This window comes from Anser anser (genome assembly GCF_964211835.1).
Source record: "Anser anser genome assembly, chromosome: 19".
Lineage (NCBI taxonomy): Eukaryota > Metazoa > Chordata > Aves > Anseriformes > Anatidae > Anser > Anser anser.
In genome coordinates this window covers 2,361,299-2,365,999 of record NC_139740.1, presented here as the reverse complement: position 1 = coordinate 2,365,999, position 4,701 = coordinate 2,361,299, and the positions used below count along the sequence as shown (strand labels likewise).

General features: G+C 56.1%; 1 long non-coding RNA gene across 1 annotated transcript; it reads right to left on the bottom strand.

The window, feature by feature from the left end:
* Positions 1-2,780: 2,780 nt before the first annotated feature.
* On the bottom strand, positions 2,781-4,305 carry LOC310883919. The gene is made up of 3 exons (XR_014573928.1): positions 3,777-4,305; positions 3,216-3,409; positions 2,781-3,003 (listed from the first exon to the last, which is right to left on the bottom strand). It is a non-coding gene; the product is annotated as an uncharacterized lncRNA (long non-coding RNA).
* Between the last annotated feature and the right edge of the window lie 396 nt (positions 4,306-4,701).

Here is a 4,701-nt window from a genome sequence, read left to right as displayed (position 1 = left end):
GGGCGGCGACTCCCGCTGGGCCCCCAGACCCCGCAGCGGACCTCAGGCGCTGATTTGCACAGGGCCCCTGGAGCCCATGGCGAACCCCCGGCGCTGACACCTGCCAGGCCCCTGGGCCCTGCGGCAGACCCCGAGCGCCGACTACCGCCGCGCCCCCGGGCCCCATGGCGGACGCCAGGCGCCGACACCCGCAGGGACCCCAGGTGCCATAGCAGACCCCAGGCGCCGACTCCCGCCGGGACCTCGGAGCCCGTGGCGAACCCTGGGCACCGACTCCCACTGTACCCAGGAGGCCACGGTGGACCACAGGTGGCAACTCCCACTGGGCCCCCTGGCCCCATGCCGGACCACGGGCGCTGACTGCTGCCGAGACCCCAGGCCCTGCAGTGGACCACGGGGGCTGACACCTGCCGGGTCCCTGAGCCCCGCAGCGGACCACGGACGCCAACTCCCGCCAGGCCCCCGGGCCCTGCGGCAGACCCCGGGTGCCGACTCCCGCCAGGCCCTCAGGCACCACAGCGGACCCCGGGCGACAAATCCTTCAGGGCCCCTGGGCCTCGCTGCAGACCAGGGCGATGACACACTCCGGGCCCCTGGGCCCCGTTGTGGACCATGGGTGCCGATGCCTGCCGGGTCCCCGGGCATGGCGGCGGACCCCGGGCGCCGACTCCTGCCAGCCCCCCGGGCCCTGCCGCGGACCCCGGGCTCTGACTCCTGACAGAAGCCCCTGGCCCCATGGCAGACCTGGGTCACAGACTCCCGCCGGGCCCCCGGAGCCCATGGCGGACCCCAGGTGCTGACACCAGCCAAACCCCCGGGCCCTGCGGCGGACCCTGGGCACGGACTCCCTCCAGGCCCCCGGGCCCCACGGTGGACGCTGGGTGCTGACACCCTCCGCATATGGGAGCCCGCAGCAGACCACAGGCGCCGACTCCCGCCGGGCCCCCAGAGCCCACGGCGGACCCTGGACGATGACTCCCGCTGGGACCCCGGGCCCCGTGGCAGACCCTGGGCGCCGACACCCGCCAGGCCCCCGGAGCCTGCAGTGGACCCCGGGCACCAACTCCCACTACGCACCCGGGCCCCGCGGCGGACCCCAGGCGCAGACTCCCACCGGGACCCCGGAGCCCGCAACAGAACCCGGGCGCTGACTCCCACTGGGCCCCCGGCCCCTAAGAAGGACCCCGGGCGCCGACTCCCACCAGGCCCCCGGCTCCCACGGAAGACCCCTGATGCTGACTCCCGCTGTACCTGGGAGCCCGCGGCGGACCACAGGTGGCAACTGCCACTGGGCCCTCTGGCCCCATGGCGGACCCTGAGTGCCGACTCCCGCCAGGCCCCTGGGCACCGCAGCGGACCCCGGGCAACGAATCCTGCTGGGGCCCTAGACCCAGCGACGGATCCCGGGCGATGACACACTCAGGGCCCCCGGGCCCCATTGAGAACCCTGGGTGTCGACTCCCGCTGGCCCCCCGGGACCCGCAGTGGATCCCGGGCACCGACTCCTGATGGAAGCCCCTGGCCCCGTGGCAGACCCCAGGTGCCAACTCCAGAAATAAGCCCCAGGCCCCACAGCAGACCCGGGTCACAGACTCCTGCCAGGTCCCCGGAGCCCGCGGTGGACCCTGGGCACTGACTCCTGCCGAGCCCCCGGGCCCTGCGGCGGATGCTGGGGTCCGACTCCCAACGGGCCCCTGGAGCCCTGTGGCAGACCCCAGGCGCCTACTCCAGACAGAAGCCCCGGGCCCCGCAGCAGATTGGATCACAGACTCCCGCCGGGTCCCTGGAGCCCACAGTGGACCGCGTGCACTGACTCCTGCTGGGCCCCCGGGCCCAGCTGTGGATCCCAGGTGCTGACTCCTGCCGAGCCTCCAGAGCCCGCGGCGGACCCCGAGCAACGACTCCCGCCGGGCCCCTGAGCCCTGTGGCAGACTCCGACCGCTGACTCCCGCCGGGTCTCTGGAGCCCGTGGTGGACCCCAGGCGCCGACTCCTGCCGGGTCCCCAAAGACCGTGGCGGACCCCGGGTTCTGATGCCAGCCAAACTCCTGGGCCCTGCGGCAGACCCCAGGCACCGACGCCCTCCAGGCCCCCGGGCCCTTTCTGAAGACAGAAAGAAAGACAAGCTCGTGATAACATACACCTAAGGTTTGCAAAGAGATGTACAGTTCCGGATCATGACCGCGATAGGGCTGTCACAATACAGTGCTGAAACATCACTCCAAAGGTCAGTTTATCACTTAAGTATAGTATTTCCGGGCATATTCACAAAGTTTGCAGAAGCTGTAACCACTGTGCACGTTTAGCTTTGTCATCATTCAGTTTGAGAAGACAGGCGCTCTCAGACATCAGTTTAGGGTGGGTTAAACTAATACACCTAGGATTATACTAGGATTATTCAGAGGGAAAAAGAACGTCTTAAATTGCCTAGGTTAACTCTATCTAGAACTACTTCTTGGAGACTTCGTTCTTCTGCACCTTTAACTTTCCCCACTGCTTCCTAGCCCAGGCAGCTAGAACAGCATTATCTGAAGGACTCCGGGACACAAGAGACCTGATAGATCATTATCAGGCCTGCTCTCAGGAGGCTAGTACAGCCTGTTTATTACCCCCCTGCTCCAGCAGGTTCTAGCAGTCTATTTAGCGGTTACTCTGCATCTGTTGAAAAAGTACTGTCGGCATCTAATAAAAGAAAATCTTGCTAAGACATACCTAAGGCACTGATTTTATTTCCCTCTCCTTCCTCCCACCCCCTCCCCTGGTAACAGAACCAGTGTAATTCCAAAGCAAATGAATCTATCCTGCAAAAGCACAATCAGCACACCTAGAGCACTGAAAAATGCTTTTGTTGATTTATTTTGAGAACACATCTTTAGGCACTCACATCAATTTCCATGTGTCTGAATCGGCAGACATTCCTGAAACAACGACCCTCCTGCCACAGCTTGCAGACCGTCTCGTTCCCCAGAGCAGCTTCGCAGTGGCGGAAGGAACAGTTGTCTCCCTGTAACCAAAAGGAAACCAACAAGGAAAAATATAGTACAGCCCCAAAAACGTCCATGCTACTGCCTCAGGTTGCTACAATTGAATTCAGAATCTATCTGGTTATCACGTTAACCAAAGACCAGTGTGCCTCCTCCTCCTACTCTACCCCTGCCTGAAAAAAAATGGAAAAAAAAAAAAAAGAAAAGCAAAGCAAAAGAAACCCAGCCATACCTTGGTACAGGTAGAATAGAAATACAAGTAGCAATCGTCTCCTTGTTTAGACATGCCGAAAAGTTCTGATAACAAGCTCGGGTTCTCTCCACAGGGACTTCCTCTGCTCTTGGAGAGAGCTGTCTTCACCTTTGCTTGGGCTGAAAGTCTTCTACTGGCTTGTGATCAGTGAAATCTTCTTTTTAAAAGTAACCCTAAAGAAAGTACCAACAAGTGAAAAATAATGAGTAACAAGCATTTTTCCAGCTTTCTTCTGTTCATCAAATTAGTCTCTTGAGGAGAGCAATGCCTTGAAATCAGCTGTTACGTGAACTAACACAATATTAAATTAAAGTTCTGTAAAGCTGCCAGGAGCTTTGTCAGCAAGTGTTCTCTTCCACATCCTCAATAATATGACTTGGAGCACATCTGGAAGCCTGAAAATGGAGTCACTTCTTAAAAAACCACCTGATCATACATGCAAGGCAATGATCAACTATGGCTACGAGTAACTTCTACAGAACGCAGTATGATGCATTAAATGGCATGTTCCAGTCACTGTGGGTCTTCGAGTTCACCTACCTGGACAACCTCAGCAAAGTTATCGATCTTCGAAGACTTCCAGTTAACTTCTCCTGGAGGCCGAACCAACACTGAATCCGTGAATTAATAATAAAGGGGTAGGAAGAATTTTCCTCCTCACTTTGCCAAGGGAACCTCTCATCCACACTTCAAACATCGGATGTGCTTTTAAACAGCTTATAACTAATGGAGGAAGCAAGCCCATTTGAATACTCTCTCAGACCGGAGACAGATAGGGTTAGTTAGCTCTTCAAAAAATAAAAACCAAAAAAAACCCAACAAAACAAAACAAAAACAAAAAAACCACAGCGCATTTAGAGATGAACTCGTGATTCAAAGTGGCTGCAAAAATGAGGATCCATCTTCCACAGCCGGACAATTTAACTTTTTTTTTTTTTTAATTTAAAATTCAGTACGTTCCAATCTCTGGTCTTCAACATTTCTTCACCTATTAAGAAAACACAAAAACTTTTCCCCGTCTTTATTACCTGTACAGCAAAAAACACACCATTGCATATAAATACACAAATGTGCATATGCATACACACATATGTGTTTAGACACACACGAGGAGTGAGTGATAAAAAGTTAGCGAGAGCGACAGTGGAAATCAGAATTTTTGCCTTTTTGATGCAGAGAGCGCGTAAAAACTCTCTCATTTTGAGGGAACTAGACAAAAATGGAGGATCTACAAAATATTTTGATGAGTATGCCTTTGAGGCCAATGCTTTATAACATGAGTGATCTGGGGGCCAGCACAAAAATATGCATACATATGTACATGCATACAGGATAAACATATCTATACACACAAGCGTGCACAGTATATGTTGTATGATATCCATATCGAGAACAACTCGTAGCCCTGATCAGACACGTAGAGTTGCAATCAATTAACAGCAGGAAGACAGCAGATCAAGGATAC